Source organism: Mustela putorius, unplaced genomic scaffold (genome assembly GCF_011764305.1).
Source record: "Mustela putorius furo isolate JIRA1106 unplaced genomic scaffold, ASM1176430v1.1 tig00003901_pilon_pilon_pilon, whole genome shotgun sequence".
NCBI classification, from domain to species: domain Eukaryota; kingdom Metazoa; phylum Chordata; class Mammalia; order Carnivora; family Mustelidae; genus Mustela; species Mustela putorius.
This window is the reverse complement of record NW_025422049.1, coordinates 3,493,854-3,515,941: the sequence shown is the minus strand read 5'-3', so window position 1 is coordinate 3,515,941 and position 22,088 is coordinate 3,493,854. Positions and strand designations below refer to the sequence as shown.

The 22,088-nt window shown below is 34.5% G+C and overlaps 1 pseudogene; it reads right to left on the bottom strand.

Annotated features, from left to right (window-relative positions):
• Positions 1 to 1,434: 1,434 nt before the first annotated feature.
• LOC101670858 overlaps positions 1,435 to 22,088 on the bottom strand; it is a 74,633-nt pseudogene continuing 53,979 nt past the window's right edge.

Below are 22,088 nucleotides of genomic sequence, written 5' to 3'. Positions count from 1 at the left end.
TGAACAGGGAACCTGATGGATGAGGCCTTGATCCCAGGACCCCAGGATCATGACATGAGCCCAAGGCAGATACTTAACTGACTGAGCCCCTCAGGCATCCCTATGATCATGTTTTCAAATTAATATTTTTAGTGAATGTATACATTCTCATAAAGATATAATTAACCCCTTTCAAATTCATTACACTTCATTTAAATCCTTTAAAATGTGCATCAGAACTAAACGGACCTCTTTGGATTTATATAGGATAAAGTTAAAAAGTATGCTTTGATTTTATTTTTGTATCCTTAGCATTGGATACTTCAATCTAATTTTAGAAGACTAGGAAATGGACCAATAAGGTTTATGTATATGATCATTTGGTTCATTAGAACAAAGGAAAACGTTTATGTTGTCTCCTGCACATTTTATTATGGACCAAATACAGCTTCCAGATCACCAGAATATCAGCTGAAACTAGACCGACAATTCTTATAACCTAGTCCTTCTGTCTTGGAGTATTAATCACTAATGTACAATACATTTTTCTATCAGTCAAGTCCACAACCTTCATGTGATTTATTTATTTATTTGTTTGTGTGTGAGAGAGAGAGCAAGCACATGTGCAAGTGGGGTGAGGGAGAGAGGGAGAAACAGAAGCAGACTCCTGACTGAGCAGGAACCGACACACTCCCTCCTCCCCCCTGGCCGCTGCCCTCCACAAGGGACTCCATCTCAGGACTCTGGGATCATGACCTGAGCCAAAGGCAGATGTTTAAATGACAGCCATCCAGATGCTGAACTGACAGCCACTCAGGTGCCTCTTCATGTGATTTTTGTTAATATTCTATTGTCAGACTAAATTTGTGGGTGCTGCCTGGGTTCAAATCATACAGAATATACAAAGAAGAAAATGAAAACCCACCTGAAATTCCATTATCTGGAGGGAACACTATGCATATTTGGTGAACTTCTCTTTATATATACAGGAATATATATCTGTGTAAAATAGAACCAATATAACACTGTATATGGAGTTTAAGCATTAGAGCATATGCACTTTTCCATGTCATTAAATATTAGTTTTAAGCATCATTTTCAGAGTTTCTTTTTTCATTGAAAAATAATTGCAAAACAATGTATTAATTTCAGGTGTACAACCTAGTGACTTGATATTTATGTACATTATAGAATGGTTACCACAGTAAGTTTAGTTACCATCTGTCACCATACAAAGTTGTTACAATATTCCCTATGTTGACTATATTCCCTATGCTGTACATTATATCCCCATGTTTTATTTATTTTATAACTGGAAGATTATACCTCTTAATCCCCTTCATCTATTTCACCCAACCCCCACCCCCACTCCTCTCTGGCAACCCTCAGTTTGTTCTTTTCCCTTTTTTTTTTTCAGTATCTAAAATCTTTTTAATAACAAGCCAGGATCTGGGGTTAGTTTCTGTAGTCTAGGCTGGCCCTGTGTCCTTTGGCACAGCCTAATTTCCTGCCCCTCTGTGGCAGGTGGAGTTTGGTGTGGTTGGGCAGTGCTCCTGGGGCCTTGCCAAAATTCCTGTATACTCTTGGCCTTTGTGTGGACCGGAGAGCAAGACGGTGCCATAGCCCTGGGGGGAGTCCAAGGTCAATTGATCAAAGGTGAGGATCTTGCCCCTAGCTTTGAGGATGCTCCTCTGGGCATGGCTTCCCACCAGCAGTACGTACACCTTCAGATTGGGCTTCTCCTGGACACGCACATCATGGATTATAGTCCTTACAACCACAGATGTTTTGTCTTCTGGACCAGGCAGCTTCATCTTCTGGATCATCCAGTAAAAGGGCAAAGGAGGCCAGTTAGTGAGACTCATGACCAACCTCTTTAACACAATTTGGTAAAAGGTGGATTTGGTTTGTCTGGCCAGAAACATGTACAGTTTGTCTAGCAGTCTCAGGCAGATGTTCTAGATCTTGGGATCTTTGAGCCAAAACTTTCCATCCTTGTGGCAAATGTTGACTCCAATGATGGTGCCTCTTGCTCAGCCGGGTCACAAAAGAGAGAACCAGTTTGTTCTCTTTCAGAGTTTCATTTTAGTGGTAACATAGAACCAAGGAATAAATAAAAGACTAAATCTAAAAGTAGGTTAAATGTATTTATTTGTGTTCACTAGTCTGTAGTTCCTGTTTCATAAGGCTTTTTTGAGTATTAAATGAGTTCCTACATAATGGACACTTAGAATGCTGTCTGACATATAGCAAGTGCTCAATTGATGTTGGCTTTATTATTCAAAAAGCATTTTTGGTTTCTTTATATTAACAAAAGTTACTAATGGTTTAGATAAGCAGATGACATTACATTTCTCCTGGTTTCTCTCATTAAAGCAGCAAAGTTGAATATTAATGAGTATAGAGAATTATGTTGTCATGCATGTTAGTCTGGAAAATATAAATTTATCCCATAAAAAAGTCAAAGGATCAAAGAAGGTTTTTACTGTTAATTGGAAACAAAGTGTCATTGGTGTCCTGATTTAAAGGGCACTCAATTATGATTAGCTAATAAAAAAAGAACAAAGAAATAAAGAAAAATAATTAAGGTTAAAGTGAAGTTATTATTAGCCCTTAGTTCACTAAAATCTTTTCCTCATAGTCCATGGCACCAAATAAAATTAAATATAGAAAAGTTCCATAATTCACAATGACATTCTCAATGTTAAGACATTTTTAAATAAAAAATGCATTACTGAAAGCATACTTCAAAATTATTAGATGCAATATTTTTATAGCCAAAAGCACTTAAACTTTAAGAATTGAACAACTGGAGGACTGGATACTATTTATGGATTTAGAAAGATTTAGTCACTTTCATAAGTTAAAATTCTTTCTTTAAGCCACCTGTTCTTTCTCTCTCTTTAGAAATGGATGTGTTAAAAATAATCTCAAGATTTTCACTATTCCCTATTCTAAGGAAACCACATCGAGAACAAAGTAGGATATTTTTCTTAATTATTGGTAAAGACTTTGGACAGGTTCACGAGCAGTTCACTAATTTGTCACAGTCTTTTAATAACATTTAAAAATGGTCTGGAAAATCTCAGAATAGACACTGCCTAAAAATGAAACCAAGTGACTGACCTAAGTTCAGAGAAGTACTGAGAATATATGCTACCTTAAACTTTAGCTTAATGAGTTCCTTAATTAGGGAAGACATAATTTAGGGTGTTAAAAAGTCTTGTGGCTAAGTATTTGAATTATTGTATGTTTACATCAATTTAACTAGAAACTACAATTATCAATTAGGGGAAGTCTGAATTAAAAGTTCTTCTAAGAAAGTATTAATGACATACTTTCTTTATGTGTTTTAGACATATTTATTCAGGCATGGTTATTCATTTTTATAAATGAGAAAGCAAGTAAATGAAGCACTAAAACAGATAATTTTTTTAAAAAATGTAGTGTTGTCCAATAAACATATAACAGACTCTGCTTACATATACTCTTTCTTGACATAGAATATTTAGTTTTAAATATGTCTAATATATTTTGAAGTGTAACCTTTTCTTTAGCTCATTATTATAATTTGCCATTAAAATAAAACACTGAAAACGATGTTTGCAAAAAATTATGAAGTACATGGAGAGATGTGTAAGATATGCAATGTTTGAGAAAAAATGAGATACAGCTGTATATGGAGTATTAGTTTTAAATGTTTCTGTTTTCTCAATTTTCTATAATTAGCACATATTATTTTTAAAGTCAGAATGCATATTTAATTAATGGGACTCTAGTCAATAACCAGACTTTGGTTGGACAATTCAAACACCTATCTATTTTATTTGTCTTATGATTTTATGAAAGTATAATTTATTATTTCAGCATTTCATATCGTGGAGCCCAACTTAGAAAATACATTCATTATCTACCCTTTTATATAATGATGATGATAATCAAGGCAGAAGCCCTTTATAAAACACATTTTTAGCCTTCAGTATGGCAGGTTAAAGAGAAGCAAGGCTTTTTGCTTTGTAAGGTTATTAGCTGAAACCATTAACAGTTATATGTTTTTGGTTAAATAAACAAGCAACATGTACTACTATAACCATTTTGTCAAGATGCCCAATAACCCTAATATTTTATTACATACAAAACATTGACCCATAACTGAAAATAGGTAGTTTACATAGGTATGCTTTAAACATTCTACTTCCCATTGACTAAAATATCTTCATTGTACATTTATTTCATTCTTGTTCATGATTTTTGAAAATCCAATTCAACAGCTTTTTTCTTACTTTATAATACTTAGTTTTAATTTTCCTCACATTGTAAAACCTTAGATAATATAAGACTTACTTAATTTTTTGTTCCTCCTCCTGGATGTGACCTGCTGGGATTTTATCACTCTTTTTCCAGGGCCATATCTAACATTTTTCCATATACCTGACAGGTAAAACAAAGGTTTCATTTAAGAAAAGGACTGGCAAATAGCATGGAGGACAAGGGGAGATGGAGAGGAGAAGGGAGTTGAGGGAAATTGGAAGGGGAGGTGAACCATGAGAGACTATGGACTCTGAAAAACAATCTGAGGGTTTTGAAGGGGCGGGGCGTGGGAGGTTGGGGAACCAGGTGGTGGGTATTATAGAGGGCACGGATTGCATGGAGCACTGGTGTGGTACAAAAATAATGAATACTGTTACACTGAAAAGAAATAAAAATTAAAAAAAAAAGAAAAGGACTGGCTTGCTCGATTGTGGGATTTTATTGATTGATACGAATGTCTGTCTGCGGATTGCCTTCAAAAGTCAGAAATTTGAATATGGATTTAGATATCCTAAACCTCATTTTCAAGACAACACCTAGGAAACAATCAGGAGAACCATGTAAATCATTATGAAAATAACAGTTATTGTGTTTCCCAGCCCTGGGTATTTTCTTTTAATGAATTAGGAGAGTAAAGCCCATTACATTATTAATCAGGAAAATAATTAAATTAATTTTAAGAGCCTGCTTCCCCCATCTCTTTCTCTGCCTGCCTCTATGCCTACTTGTTGTCTCTGTCTGTTAAATAAATAAAGTCCTTAAAAAAAAGAATAGCAAATAGAAATCAAACCAATTTTAAGAGTCTATCATAGAAAGAACAGAATTTGGAGCAATACATTACAGATGTTTAGAATTTAGGATATATGTAGATCTTTTTAGATTTAAACAGGCATGAGTTTACTTTCTAAATACAATTTTTATTTATACATATTTACCAGAATTGCAAATATGAAAAAGTGAAACTAAGATTTTGCATATGTAAAGACACTTTTCAGATTATGATTCCAAGATGGGGGTAGAGGGGTATAATACTCTTGGGAAACTGTATTAACAATTTATTAATTGGAGTAGGCCCTGGCTTCAACAAACATGAAGTTAATGGTTATCAACACTCAGTTGGTCACTTACCTTAGTTCTCTTTTCATGACATTTATATGGGTCCTGGATATAAATTAGTTTTCTTATTTTTAGTTGTTAATAGATATTTATTTGATACCTGGTATTTAACATTTATATATCATAATTTCAGCCTATGATAGTATTCACCAGTATACTAAAATTACACTGGCTTTTAACAAAAGTATTATGTGAAAAATCTGTACTACAATAACCATAACTTCAGAGAAGAAGTTAATCTTAGGGAGTTGGCAAATGCTTTCTCTTCAATAATCCTTTAAGAATTCCAGGTGACATGACATGTAGGTGTGGTGAGTAAATCAGTAAAAGTTAACTGTTAAAAGTCTCCTGTGTTCAGTCTTCTCTTGGGACATAAGAGGGGTAAGGTAAGCATGGGGTGGATATTGAAAACTCAGAAAACTGTCCATGTCCTTGAGGCATTTACAGGAGAATTGGATAGAATAGTTAATGAATGATATAAGATAGAGGGAAATTAAGTGATAAATTGTGAGATATAGAGATTGTATATCACAAAACTAATAAAACTTTGGCTTCAGAGACCCTTATTGGAAGGGGTCCTTTGCAAGGTCCTAGGGGGATAGTTTCCTAGGGTTGCCATTAAAAAGTACCACAGACTGGTAACTTAAACAGAAATTTATTTTCTCACAATTCTGGAGTATGGAAGTCCTAGATCAAGGTGTCAGCAAGATTGGTTTCTTCTGAGGCCTCTCTCCTTTGCTTGGAGATAGCCATCTTCACCCTGTGTTTTCATATAGTATGTGTCTTTGTCTTAATTTCTTCTTTTTATAAAGATACCAATCATATATTCCAACCATAGAACCTCATTTTTATTTAATCACTTTTTAAAGACCTTATCTCCAAATACAGTCACATTCTCAGTCACGGGGAGTTAAGACTTCAACACAGGAATTTAGGGGAGACACAATTCAATCCATAATACTCTGCCCTCTAGTCCCCCCCCACAAATTCACGTCCTTACCACATACAAATTACATTCAGCTCATCCCAACATCCACAAAAGCCTTAACTTATTTCAACATCCACTCAAATTACAAAGTCTTATCTAAATCTCATCTAAATCAGATATTGGTGAGACTCCAGGTTTCATGCATTCTGAACCTAAGTTCTCTCCAGCTGTGAACATATGAAACTAGAAAATTATCTGCTTCCAGAATACATCAGTGGCACAGGCATTCCCATTCCAAAAAGGAAGAAATTTAAAACAAGAAACTGATTATAGGTTGACATTGGGTTTTAAGGCTCAAGAATGATCTTTGACTTTGATGCTCTACCTCCTGGTCCAGCAATGTGACAGTCTCCCTTCCTTGGCTCTGGAAGGTGGCCCTACTCCCTCAACTCTGGGTGTTTGCCTGATGTCTCTGGAATGGAGGAGAAGGCTCTGTTCCCAGACTTGGGTCCCCTGTGCCCACAGTAGCAATAGCAGCCCCACTGACCTCTGAACTGCTTTCAGGGTAATTCTTCCTTTTACTTGAAAGATAAAGCCCATTCGCAGGCAGATAGCTCTATTGGACCATCCTGGAGAATCCCAGAAGTCTGACAGCCTTCTTCCAGTCCCCTTCAGGCCATGATGGCAGCATTTCTACTGGTATAACTCTTTCTCTATTTCCAGTTTCTTCTGAAATGGTTGGTTGATTGACTCCTTAAGTAATACAGTATAATCTGTTTAGCAAATAGTTGTTCTGCCATACCCTTGATGTTTTCTTCATAACATGCTTTCTCATTTTTGCAATATGAATAGGTTGAGAATTTTCTAGATCTTCAGGTTTGGGTTCCTTTTTCCATAATAATCTTTTCTTCAAATATTCTCTCTTTTCTCACAACTTACTGTAAGTATCAAGAAGAAACCAAGGCAGGCCTTCAACAAATTGCATACAAATCTTCTCAGCTAAATATCCAAGTTCATTACTTACAAATTATACTTTCTAAAAAACACTAGACTGCAATTTGTCCAAGTTCTTTACCACTCTATAACAAAGATCACTTTTCCTTGAGTTTCCAATAGCATGTTCCTCGTTTCTACCTGAGATTCAATAGAAATAACTTTAGCATTCACTATTCACATTTCTACCAACCTTTTTGTTCATGATGCTATATGTATATCTCTAAGATTATAAGAGTGTTGTATAGCTCTCCTCTTTTCCTTCTGATTCTTAACTAGAATTGCCCTTAATGCCTATATTTCTATCAATGGTATCTACAGTGCAATCGAGGCAAAATCTAGGCTTTTTCTAGTATGCACCTCAAAACTCATCGAGACTCTACCTATTACTCAGTTCCAAAGCCATTTCCACATTTCACCTTTTTCCCCCACCTTCATTTGGCTCATATAGATTGGGACTGAAGCAGCTGCAAGCACATTAAGGATCTGGCTAAGAGGAAGTTGAGTTGGAAATTTTTTAGTTTGGCTTTAGGAGGATTTATCTATGTGGTTCACAGTTACTTTTATTTATAGTCATTACTAGCTGCCCCAGGATAAGAGTAGTTTGCAGGAGTACTCCTATCCCCTCCTATGCCTACAGCATAAAGATGCAAAGTTGGAGGTGTGTTGTGATATGAACAGGACCTATAGCTCTGGGCACTGGAAATACAAAATATGAAGGAAATAAAGGATAAGCAAGATTTGAAATGTATGAAACCAGAAGCCTGTTTATGCAAAAGTCTGAAAAACATTAAATATATAAAATTATTAGCAGAAGATTTAGTTGTCACCAGAGTCTAGTCAAGTGTTCTTTCCTATCAGGAATGTTCTTGATAATTTTATTATAAAAGGATCATATGTTCCTTTTCATTTTTGGGAAATTATATGAAATATAATTTATCACAATTTCTGTTTGCAGGGAACTTAATCTATAACACTATTATAAATAGTGAATGCATCTGTATGATGTCACATGTTTATGCATATTTATTAGTAATATTAGAAAAGCCACCAAGTAGGATCAACTGTGTAAAAGAAAGATTAATTTCTATTCCCTCTCTAGACAATAAGACTTATAAAATATTACTCTTATGAAGATATGATCAATATTATGCATCCAAAAAATGAATATGTCAGGCAGATAAGTAATAAAATTTGTTATTTTTCTTGATTTTTTTTCAATGCTTGTGGTATTTGTCAGTAACTTGAAAGGTGTAATTTGTTGTGATTTATTTCCTAACTCTAAACAATTGTTCACTTTTAAACTTAACTGTATATTAAGTTTCTTAAATATAGTTCCCCAAATTATATATAAACTAAGTTCCCCACAATGTTTGGATTCACCCCTCAGTAGAGGTTATTCATGTTGAAGGAAATCAGGAAGGAGAGGTCAATAAAAATTAGAATAATCAGGGAAAATCAGTAGTAATTTTTATGGAAAGAAATCAGTTTTAGTCTTCAAACACTTGGGGCATCTATGTAGAGCAATTTTTTTTGTTTGTTTTGCTTTTTTTCCTCCAACAACATAGAATTTCTTTCTGTTTTTTAAAAAAATATTTATTTATTTGACAGACAGAGATCACAAGTTGGCAGAGAGGCAGGCAGAGAAAGAGAGACGGGGAGAAGCAGGCTCCCCACTAGGCAGAGAGACCAATGCGGGACTGGATCCCAGACCCTGGGATCATGACCTGAGCCGAAGGCAGCGGCTTAACCCACTGAGCTACCCAGGTGCCTCAACACAGAATTTCTTGTAAAGTGGCAGGAAGTCAGTAATCAGAGTTATTAAGAATTATTGTGCCCTTCTGAGACCAATGATATTGTGGCAAAGTATTTCGACTGCCCTGTGGCAGGCATTTTCTATGCCAACATAGAACCCTAAATTCATTCCCAGCCCCAGGGAATGGATCATGATTGTTTTAAGTTACCCTTTGCTTTGCTAGTGATTGGTGGAAGTGTAGGCTTGTTACCTAATTCTTGCAAGTGAAAGAAGTCTGATGGGGGTTTCCTGGGAAAGTTTATTATCCCCCCTTCAAAAAAGGGTGAGAACTTAGAAAAAATTCCTTTTTTCCTTTTGCCATGTTTCAGATATTGGTGTAAGAATGTGGTATTTGGAGCTGTGGCAATAATCTTTTTATTACAATAGAACGGCCAAGTGAATTGAAGTGATACCAACCTAGCAGTAGTACTGTGAAATCACTGAAGTCCAAAATCAGCTCTGAAACAGCTTGATTCCAGAATTCTAGTTATGAAAAATAATTAAATATTGCTATTTATATCACTTCTGGTCAGATTTTTTTGTACCCAACTAAATGATACCTGATAAAATTTGGAATGAAGAAAGGAGAAAGCTTTGATACTAGCTCTCATATTAACAAATGCTTTCTCTCAAAACACAACTGTAGTGATGTGCCTTATAGTCTGAAATACTCATTTCAATACTTGAAACGTTTTTATTAATTTTCATGTGGAATGCCCAATTAAAATGGAACTTTATTAAACGAAAAGTTTTTTTAAAAAAGATTTTATTTATTTGATAGAGAGAAAGAGAGAGAGAGAGCTCAAGTAGGCAGAGTGGCAGGCAGAGGGAGAGGAAAAGAGAGGAGCAGGCTCCTCACCACATTCCTCACCACATTATTCACCACAGAGCTCAAGACGGGCTTGATCCCAAGATCCTGGGATCATGACCGGAGCTGAAGGCAGATACTTAACCAATTGAGCCACCCAGAGGCCCCTAAATGAAAAGTTTTAAAGAAAAGTTTTACTTTTTAGTTTTTAGTTTTACTGAGATATAATTCACATACTGTGAAAATTATTTTAAAGTGTACAATTCAGTGATTTTTTTGCTATGCTCACAAAGTTGTGCATTGATCATCGATATGTAATTCCAGAACATTTTCATCACTCCGAGGAGGAACTCTATATCCATTAGTAGTCACTTCTTATCCCCATATCCCCCAGCCCCTACTACAAATCTACTTTCTGCTGCTATAAATTATCTTATTCTGGACATTTCATATAAATGGAATCAAACAATGTAGGGGTGTCTGTGTCTGGATTTTTTCATTTAGCATAATGTTTCCATTTATGATGTATTATGAATTAATCATTACTTCATTTATTTACATGACTGAATAATGTTCCATTGTATGGATATACCACCTTGTGTTTATCCACTTATCTGTTGATGGATATTTAGGTTGTTTCCACCTTTTGGCTATTGTGAATGTTGTTACAAATATTTGTTTACAAGTTTTTGTTTGAACATCTGAATTGAAATAATTCAATTAGTTTTTATTAATTGTTGAAATAATTCAACAAGTTTTTGTTTGAACATCTGAATTGAAATAATTCAATTATTTCAGGTATGTTCCAGGAGTGCAATTTCTGGGTCATATAGTACTTCTTTATTTAATTTTTTGGGAAACTCTGAAACTGTTTTTCAAAGTGTATGCACCATTTTCCATTACTACCAGCACTGTATGAGGATTGCAACTTCTTCCTCACCAACACTTCTTTTTTGTCTGTTCTTTTGGTTATAGCCATCCTAGTGGGTGGGAAGTGATAGTGTGGTTTTGATTTGCATTTTCCCTGTGACTAATGATTTTGAATATTATTTCATATGCTTATTGGCTGCTGGAGAAGTGTCTATTCAGATCTTTTGCCCATTTTAAATTGGGGTATTTGTCTTTCTGTCATTGAGTTGTAAGAATTCTGGATTCTAGACCCTTATTGAATATATGATTTGTAAATCTTTCTCCTATTCTGTGGGTTGTCTTTTCATTTTCTCAAACATTTTTAAATTTGGTGAATTTTAAATTTGTCTGTTTTTTTCTTGGGCTTTTGGTATCATATTTAAGAAACCATTGGAAATACTGGAGGCTGGAGTATGGTGACAAATTTCCACAGTAGAGACGATGAGAGCTTGAGGCATTTTGTTTGGATATTAAAGGGGACTTGCTAACATCTGAGCTATACTTAAGCTCATGTCCAAAATACAATACTAAATGCTGACTATCTATATCAGAATCACCTAAAGGTACTTGTTAAAAATACAAGTCATGTGGCTCCCTCCAACGTATTAAAATAAATCCGTGGGCCTTGGGTTTGAGACTATAAATTCTTCTTTTTTTAAAAATATGAGTTCTAAACAAGCTCTTTAATAGATTCTGCTGTGTATAGAAATTTAAGAATCACTGAACTATGCCATGTTTCCCTCCAGCAAACATAAAATACAAATTTTTAAATTCTTGATAAGTGTCAGCATTATTATCAACTTCCATTAAATTCAATGTAACATTATAAAATGTGCTCATAATTTGTGCCAGGTATTGTGCTTGGCACCAACAATATTCTTCAGAGAAAATAGAGTGAGACTGTTTCAATATTATAATTTTTATAGCGTATACAAACATATATAGATATACCACAGGCACATGCATCAGGCACAAAATGATCATTTCAAAGCTAGTTTTGTTGATTCATTTAATGACTCCACAGAATTACATTATGGGAGTCTAGATGTTAGGCCCATTTGGTCATAACAGTGATTTAGTAATGAGAATAAAATTTTTATTTTATTTTATTTTTAATTAATTTGTTTTCTTTTTTGAAAATTTTATTTTTAACTAATCTCCACACCCAACATGGGGCCCAAACTCATAATCCCAAGTTCAATAGTGGTATGCTCTGCTGACTGAGCCAACCTGCAGTCCAGAGAATAAAATGTTGTGCTTTTCCTTAAAGATATACATTACAGAAATTTGCTCATTTGCATCTGATAATATTTCCTTTATCTGCATGCTGGTTGTCTACAATTGTGTAACAGATTACCATAAAACTTACAGCTTTTAAACACAAACATTTATTATCTTGTGATTTCTGTTAGTCGGGGATCTAGGAGCTGGTTAGTTGGGTGGATTTGGTCCAGGGTCAGCTAGGGCTGTTGCATTTGAAGAGTTGACAGGAAACTCAATGAAGAGGGAGGAAGGGTATATTCATGAGACTGCTGGGACTGGGCAGTATTGTTGGAGAAGGAATTTGAGATTATCTCAACAGAACTTAAATTTTTGTTTTTTTCTAACAACAATTTTATTGGATCACAACTTTCTGTCATGACTTTATATTTTACTTTTGAGTCTGTATAAGAAATGGCCACATGGAAAATATTTCTGTATCTTCTATCAAATCAAAGTGGAATTCAATGCCAGTCATAGCCTCTATGTCTGTGTCATGTTCTTCATTCATGTACAAATTTATGTAATAATTTAATGCCAATAACATTTGTCTCTGCAAAAAAAATATTTTAGTGCCTTTCACAAAAAGTAAGAACTATATAACCCCATAATGCTCACTTTATTTGAATCCAGGAAGATTAGCACTAAATTCAAGACTCAATTATAACTAGATCAACCTAATCTCCAAGCAAAATTCTATTTTTACTAACAATTGGTATACGATCATCACATATGCTTTAATATTTAAATCAACTCAATAATTTTAATGAATGGTGGAACTGATTGACAGTACAAATCAAATAAAAACAAGGTAAAATAAATTATAGCTCTTGAAATAATTTTCAGATTTTGAGCAAAAATAATATTAAGATAAGAATGGAGGGAAAATGATTTTAATATGTAAGAACTAGAATTGGAAATATAATTTTTCAATTTTTTTGTATTTAACAATTTAAAGTTCAAAATTTAAAGGTCTCTGTTTATTTTAGAATAATGCCAGAACAATTGGAAATATTATGACTCTAGTAATTTTATCTTTTTACTTGTAGGACAAAGGTTTCTGAAGAAGGGTTAAGCATGTTGGTGTGGAATTGTAAATAATGAGTTTTGGTTGTAATAGAAATTCCAACTCTTTGGTACCTCCCTTGAAAGCTGTATATTCCCCACTGGTATTCTCTTCAAGGCTTATGCCATGCAGCTGTCTGATAGGGAAAATCACTTTAAAACTATTTCCTCTGAGACTTACAGAACAGTACTCCTGTACTAGTATCTTTGTATGAGTTCTAATTTTCCATTTCACAGCAACCCGTTTTATGTCATGTGGGAAACAAATTCAGGGTCATTCTTTTAAAATTTGAGACAATTATCTGTACTCTTTAAGTAAAAAGTAAACTGTGTGAGTACTTTAGAATGGCTGTCAATATTGACTAAATTGACAGAACAATTACTCAACTTTCTATTTCATTTGCCTTTGTACACATAGCCACAAATCAACTGATTCAGTTAACTTACTCTGAGGAATTCATTTTCTATGAAAAGCTAACTTCTAACATGATGTAATTTAATAATAGAGTGGAAATCTTAAGAGTGGGCAAACTTTGGAAGTAAGAAAAACATTAAATTGGTACTCAGATATTTGAGGGCAATTGTGGTTAGGTTTGTTTTAACAATTTCAATGGCTCAGGCAGATTTATTCATTCAACAATCTTTCACTGAGACTTCCTATGTGCTTTTCACCGTGTTAAATCTAGGGATACAATTTAAAATGTCAAGTCTCAGCCTTGAACAAGTTCACAATCTAGGGGGGAAATCAGACAAGAAAAGAGATAATTATGCACAGTATTGTGGAAAGTGCAGTCAGTGGTAGGGTTGTATAAAATAGTGTTTCAAGAAAATTAATGTGGTAACATTATGTAGAGTGCACTTGAATTAAGGATATCAAATTAGTAATATAAATTGAGTACTATTACTATTTCTATTCTTTATATAAGGAAACTTCGGAGGCTCACAGTGATTCAGTAGTAGTCTGGGATCACTCAGCTTATTCATTAATGTGTTCATTCATTGATACATTCATTCATCAGAAACTTTTCTATGGGCCATGAATAGAGCAGTAATCAAGACAGACTGGACCTTGCCTTAAGTATTTTATAAGAGATCCGAAAGTGCTGTGGTAATTCAGAGAAAGAGATAATATTTAGAGTATTTAGAATTGTAGTAGGGGCAATGGACATAAATACTAAATTATACATTAAGAGCAGAGCCAAGAGTCAAGCTGAATTTATCCTACTTCTCTATAAAAGGTAGTTCTCCCACATTTTGGCAGCGAGTTTACAGAGGCTGAGAAAGGCTTTGTTGGTGCTTATACATATATGAGACTATAGGAGTTGCTAAGTAATATTGTCTGAATGTTCACTTTAAAATATTTTAGGACTGTATAAGCAGTGCAATGAGTAAGAGAAAAAAAAACATAATCCCAATTAAATTCCTAGGAGTGACTAATTACCATATGAAACATCTTTATCTATAGCAACACTTGGAGGCTAGCTTATTAACAGGTGAAGTATCTTAAATGAAACTATCATTTTAGGATTATCTGATTTGTACAAGAAATGTTAAAAGTAATTTTGATTAGAAAACATATCAGTACTAAGGTATTTAAGTAGATAAGAATAGTGCAAGAGGACTAATCTCCTTTATATGAATGAGGTGATGAAAATTGGCAAGCCCAAAATTATGTTCTGGGTGCAGTGCTTCACATCTGTAGCTTATTGACCATGCATCTCCTCTTCCTTGAAAACTTTAGCACTTGCTATGACTACAAGGCTTCCACATCCTGCCATTTAGGGTGGAAGAATGTAACTGCATTTTTTTTCAGAGTGAGTCTTTCATGCAAGGTGGATCTGAGACAGAGAAGAGAACTTTTTAAAAAATTGATAAATGAGTTTCCAAGAAATATTAGTACCTTAGGTGGAATTTGGTCTGAGAATTATTTTCTCCTGGTAGCAGGATTCAGAATAGAGGATAGGCAGCCTCCATTTCTTTTTTTTAATTCTTTATTTAAATCGAATTTAGTTAACATATACTGTATTATTAGTTACCAGGATAGAATTTAGTGATTCATCAGTTGCATATAATACACAGTACTCATTACATCAACTGTCCTTCTTAATGCCCATCACCCAATTACCTTTCCTCCCACCTACCCCCTCTCCCGTAACCCTCAGTTTGTTTCCTAGAGTTCAGATTCTCTTACTGGTTTGCCTTCCACTCTATTATCATCTTATTTTATTTTTCTTTTCCTTCCTCTATGTTCATCTGTTTTGTTTCTTAAATTCCACATATGAGTGAAATCATATGGTATTTGTCTTTCTCTGACTGACTTACTTCACTTAGCTTAATACCCTCTATTTCCATCCATATCACTGCAAATGGCAAGGTTTCACTATTTTTGATGGCTGAGTAATATTCCATTGTATGTATATATCACATCTTTTTTTATCCATTCATCTGTTGATGGACTCCTGGGCTCTTTCCATAGTTTGGCTATTGTAGGTATTGCTGCTTATAAACATTGGGATGCATGTGCCCCTTCAAATCACTATGTTTGTATCCTTTAGATAAATACCTAATAGTGCAATGTTGGGTTTTAGGTTAGCTCTATTTTTAACTTTTTGAAGAACCTCCATATTGTTTTCCAGAGTGGCTGCACTAGCTTGATTCCCACCAAGAGTGTAAGAGGGTTCCCCTTTCTCCACATTCTCACCAACATTTGTTGTTTCCCAAGTTGTTAATTTTAGCTATTCTGACCATGTCAGGTAGTATCTCATTGTGGTGGTTTTGATTTGGATTTCCCTGATGTTGAGTGATGTTGAACATTTTATCATGTGTCTGTTGGCCATTTGTATGTCTTCTTTGGAGAAATGTCTGTTTATGTCTTCTGCCCATTTCTTGACTGAATTTTTTGGTTTTGGGATGTTGAGTTTGATCCTCCCCCATTTATTCTAATCATTAGAGGCTGCTGATATGTACCAGAAGAACTTGACAGTCACAGAATTGCCAAAACAGCTTAGGTCTATTTGTTACAATGGGGACTTCATTGACAATGGGTAACTAGAATAATTTCCCCAAATATTCAAACTATCCATGATCAGAATATCAGCAGGAGGAAAGGAATTGAAGTGGTTGAGGGAAACTCAACAACTTGTTGAGACTTGTTAGTTTCTATAGCTTCTATCTTCTGGGGTACATTAAGACAGAGCAACAATATATTGCCTTTACTCCTGGAGAATTTACAAATATAGTGAAGGTTCATTATTTCAATTCAACTAATACTCATTCTACTTTATACTTAGTATACTGATTGAATACTGAAATTGAATGATTTGGACCTCTAACTTCTAATTGGTTGTAGGTTTGAATTAAGATTTTTGATAGCATTGCAAATTTTGCTTTCAGGTTTACCAATGGTTTCCAGATCTCTCTCTCCCATCATTTACCCTGTAAGTTAAACTTTTCTTTCTATATTGCAATTCTGGAAGTTGTATAATCCTAAACCTCAAATTAATAATTAACTCTTGCATTGTTTAATATAAGTACTTATTCTCGTTTTAATTATTATTGTAAACATTTTATTCATGACAATTAGGATTGGCCCACCACAAAAGAAGTCCTCTCTTATTCCCTGGCTCTGACACAGAGTAATATCCCATTTCTCCTACCTCTTCATAACATTCTCTCGGTTATATTTCTCTCCTCACTCTCTGTGAATGTTCTCCTTGGCCATCTTCTGGTCTTATGCTACGTAACTCTGTGCAACTACTTCTTCTTTAGACCAATCTCATCACCTTTTTGTAGAGTTTTATCAAAGAGATTCATAGAGTAAACAGGTAGCACATAATGATTAGTTGAATGCTGAAAGTTGTGGGGAAGGAAAAATAATTTTCTTTCTACCCTCCTTAGCTCTTGGTTGAGACACCCATCTAATAAAAGATTAAGGAGAAAAAGAAATAGAAGTTAAATAGCATGTATACCTCACATATAACCAGAAGATATACAGGAAAACTAAGTAAGTCCCTGCAACAGCCCAAGCTGCCACCTTAAATACCATCTCCAGCTAAAGACAAAAAAAAATGTTGGGAGGTGGGGAATCCAGTTATAGAGGGTTACCAGGAAAAGCACAATAAACAAGGGTATAATTGTTATACAGACTGAGGTCATTGTTTTCTCCATTGATAAAAATTTCTAGAGATTAAATCATTATTCTCTTCCTGTTATAGAGAAGGTGACAGCCTTGCAAATGAAGATTTTCCTTGTGCAGTTGACCCTTGAGAAGCAAGAATGAACTGTGTGGGTCCACTTATATGTGGATTGTTTAAACTACAGTACTACAAATGTATTTTGCCTTCCCAATGACTTTCTTAATAACATTTAAAGAACTAACACCTATTCTTCGCAAAATAGTCCAAAAAATAGAAAAAGAAAGTAAACTCCCAAATGCATTCTATGAAGCTAACATTATCTGATACTAAACCCAGACAGATACTACAAAAAAAGAAAATTAAAGTTCAGTAGGCCTAATGAACATAGATGCAAAAATTCTCAACAAAATAAGTCAAGTGGTATTTATTCCAGAGATACAAGAAGGTTCAATATCCTCAAATTAATCAATGTGATACATCATATTATCCATATGAAGGTTAAAAATCATATGATCATTTAATTAGATGCGGAAAAAATATTTAACAAAATTCAACATTCATTTATGGTAAAAACTCTCTACAAAGTGTATTTAGAAGGAACATACTTCAACATAATAAAGGCCCTATATTAAAAAACCACAGCTAGGGCACCTGGGTGGTTCAGTTGGTTAAGCAACTGCCTTTGACTCAGGTCCTGATCCTGGAGTCCTGAAGTTGAGTCCCTCATTGGGCTCCAAGCTCCACAGGGAGTCTTCTTTTCCCTCTGACCTTCTCTCCTCTCATGCTCTTTCTTGCTGTCTCTCAAATAAATAAAGACTTAAAAAAAAACACAACTAACACTATATTCAATAGTGAAAAACTGAAAGCTTTTCCTTTAAGATCAAGAACAACAAGGATATCCACTCTCACCATTTTTATTCAACTTAATACTCAAAGTCTTAGCTGCAGCAGTAAGGCAAAACAAACAAACAAATAAAAAATTAAAAATAAATAAAAAGCATTGAAATTGCTAAGGAAGAAGTAAAACCATCACTATTTACAGATGACATAGATGACATGATATTATTTTTAGAAAACCTAAAAGACCCCACCAAAATACTTGTAGAACTAACAAATGGATTCAGTAAAGTTGCAGGATACAAAAATTATACAGAAATTGTTTGCATTTATATATGCTAATAATGAAGTAATAGAAGGAGAAATTAAGAAAAAAATCCCATTTACAATTGCACCAAAAATCGTAAAATATTAGGAGTAAATTTAACTAAAGAGGTGAAAGACTTGTATTCAGGCACCTGGGTGGCTCTGTTGGTTGAGCATCTTCCTTTGGCTCAGGTTATGACCCCAGGGTCCTGGGATCGAGTCCTGTGTCAGGCTCCCTGCTTAATGGGGAGTCTGCTTTTCCCTCTACCTCTTCTCCCTGCATGTGATCTCTCTCTCTCATGCTCTCTCTCTGTGAAATAAATATAACACATTTTTAAAAAAGAAAGCCCTGTACTCTGAAAACTATGACACTGATTAAAGAAATGGAAGGCAACACAAACAAATGGAAAGATATGACATGTTCATGGATTGGAAGAATTAATATAATTAAAATGTCCATATTGCCCAACTAATCCCTATTAAATACCAACAGTGTAATCCCTATTAAAATACCAACAGTATTTTTCACAGAACTAGAACAAATAGTCCTAAAATTTGTATGGAACCATAAAAGACCCTGAATTGACAAAGCAATCTTGAGAAAAAAGAAAACTAGAGATATGACAATCCCAGATTTCAAGATAAAGTACAAGCTATGGTAATCAAAACAGTATATAATTGGCACAAAAACATACATAGATCTATAGAACAGAATAAAGAGTCCAGAAATAAACCCACAATTATATGGTCAATTAATCTTCAACAAAGAAGGCAAGAATATGCAATGGTAAAAAGACAATCTCAACAAATGGTGTTGGGAAAACTGGAAAACAACATTCAAAAGAATGAAACTGGACCACTTTCTTATGCCACACACAAAAATAAATTAAAAATATATTGAGGACCTGATTGGGAGACCTGAAAACATAAAAATCGCAGAAGAAAACACAGACAGTAACTTCTCTGACATTGGCTGAGCAAATTTTTTTTTTTTCTAGATAGGTCTCCTGAGGCAATGGAAACAAGAGTAAAAACAAACTCTTGGGATTTCATCAAAATATAAAAATCTTCTGCTTAGTAAAGGAAACAATCAACAAAATTAAGAGGTAACCTATGGAATGGGAGAAGGTATTTGCAAATGACATATCCAATAAAGGATTAGTTTCCTAAACATATAAAGATATTACCAAACTTTCAAATAATCCAATTAAGAATGGGGAGAGGATAAGAACAGACATTTCTTCAAAGAAGACATACAGATGGCCAACAGACATATGAAAAGATCGCTCATTATCAGGGAGATGCAAATGAAAACCACAATGAGATAACACCTTGCACCAGTCAGAATAGCTAGAATCAAAAAGACATGAAATAACAAGTGTTGGTGAGGATATGGAGGAAAAAGGAATACTTATGCACTGTTAGTAAGAATGTTAATTGGAACAACCACTGTGGAAAACAGTATGGAGTATTTTTTTCTTTAAAAAATGAAAAATAGGGGCGCCTGGGTGGCTCAGTGGGTTAAGCCGCTGCCTTTGGCTCGGGTTATGATCTCAGGGTCCTAGGATGGAGTCCCGCATCGGACTCTCCGCTCAGCGGGGAGCCTGCTTCCTCCTCTCTCTCTGCCTGTCTCTCTGCCTACTTGTGATTTCTGTCAAATAAATAAATAAAATCTTTAAAAAAAATAAAATAAAATAATAAAATAAAAAATAAAAAATGAAAAATAGGGGCGCCTGGATGTCTCAGTGGGTTAAAGCCTCTGCCTTCGGCTCAGGTCATGATCAAGGGTTCTGAGATCAAGCCCCACATCTGGCTCTGCTCAGCAGGGAGCCTGCTTTCTCCTTTCTCTCTCTCTGCCTGCTTCTCTGCCTACTTGTGATCTCTCTCTGTTAAATAAATAAATATTTTTAAAAAATGAAAAATAGAAATGTCATATTTAGTAATTCCACTATGCAGTTTTTTACTCAAAGAAGAGGAAAACACTAATTTGAAAAAGATATATTACCCCTATGTTTATCACAGTATTATTTGTAATAGCCAAAATATGGAAACAATGCAATGTTCATAGATGAATGGATAAAAACGTTTTGGTATACATTTGGTATATATATATATACACACACGCACACACCCCTACATATATACAATAGAATATTGCTCAGTTATAAGAAAAGAATGAGATCTTGCCATTTGTGACAACATAGTTGGACTTAGAGGGTATTATGCTAAGTAAAATAAGTCAGATGAAAAAAGACAAATACCATATGATTTCACTTATATGTGAAGTCTAAAAAACAAAACGAACAACTTCACCTCCTCAAAACACACTCAAATACAACTATGAGAGAATAAACTGATGGTTGCCAGAGGGGTGGGTGTAGGAAGGATGCCTGAAATAGATGAAAAAGAAAGGAAACTAAGAATGAGAGCTGGTATAGTAGGGAACCAGAGTAAATGGACCATTTTGTAGCTGATGTTTGATAGTTACTAAAATAGAAGTGAAAACAAATTTCTTACAGACATACTGTTCAACAGGATGAAATGTAAGGATATTGGTATTAACATTACTATCTGGGAAATTGTTGCCTATGAAGATAAAGTTGCAAATAACTTTGTTTCAGGAACTTTCTGAGAAGTTACCTATCTAAATAGTAAGCTGGCTCAAATAGTTGCTCTTCTCAAGTGGAGAGGTTACTCATCAGGGTAAATATCCCCATTCTCAGATTACTCAGTGGGAAAATTCCTCCATTAATCAAAAAAGTACACAAGACTTACTTCAAACTCTCGCTTTGCTGTATTCACCAATTCATACATTTAAAAATCTATATCACAAATTTTGTCCAATTCTAATCAGATCCCTGTTTGAAAAAGGTACCTTAAATCAAGCCTTCAAATTTTATAAACCTCTGCCTTTGACTTTCCCTTTCTAAGATACTACAAAAACTGTCAAAGTAGTATTTTCCCTAATTACAACAAGTAATATTTTCCAAATTTGTTTGACCAACAGATATTTGTTGGTGGTCTTTTTGGAGTCAGCAGTCATAGATGTGATTAAAATAATGAGAATAAATGAAAATTTTAATGAACATACATAGTGTCAAACTAGAAGAAGGCCAAGAAGAACATTCACAGAGGGTGAGAGGAAGAAGAGTTATAGAAGAGCACCCATAGGTATGAGAGATATATTTTATCATATATCTGAGCCAAACAATGAGAGAGGAGTTCTTTCTTGGTGGGATGATCATATGTGTCATGTATGAGAGGTTTAGAATAGTAAAGATTAAAAAGAGACTCCTAAAATTGTTTAACTCTAGGAAACTTCAAATAGAACAGTTGGGCATGGAATGAATATATGTTTATTAGATGTGACCAATGGGTCTATACTAAATCTAAACAAATTTGACTGAGGAAAGAAAGTGAAACATAGTTGAAAGGAGTTCCCAAATCAAATTTGGTTTAGTGAAACTTCCAGTGGAAAGGAACAGATTCATGATATTAGAGAAATGATGTAATGGTTTGAGTTATTTCAATGAGAGGTCAGCAAACATTTTCAGGGTCTTCCTGTCTCTGTCACAACACTGTTGTCATTATAAAGCCAAGGAAGCAACCAATACGTAAACATTTGGGAGTGGGTGGATGTGTTCC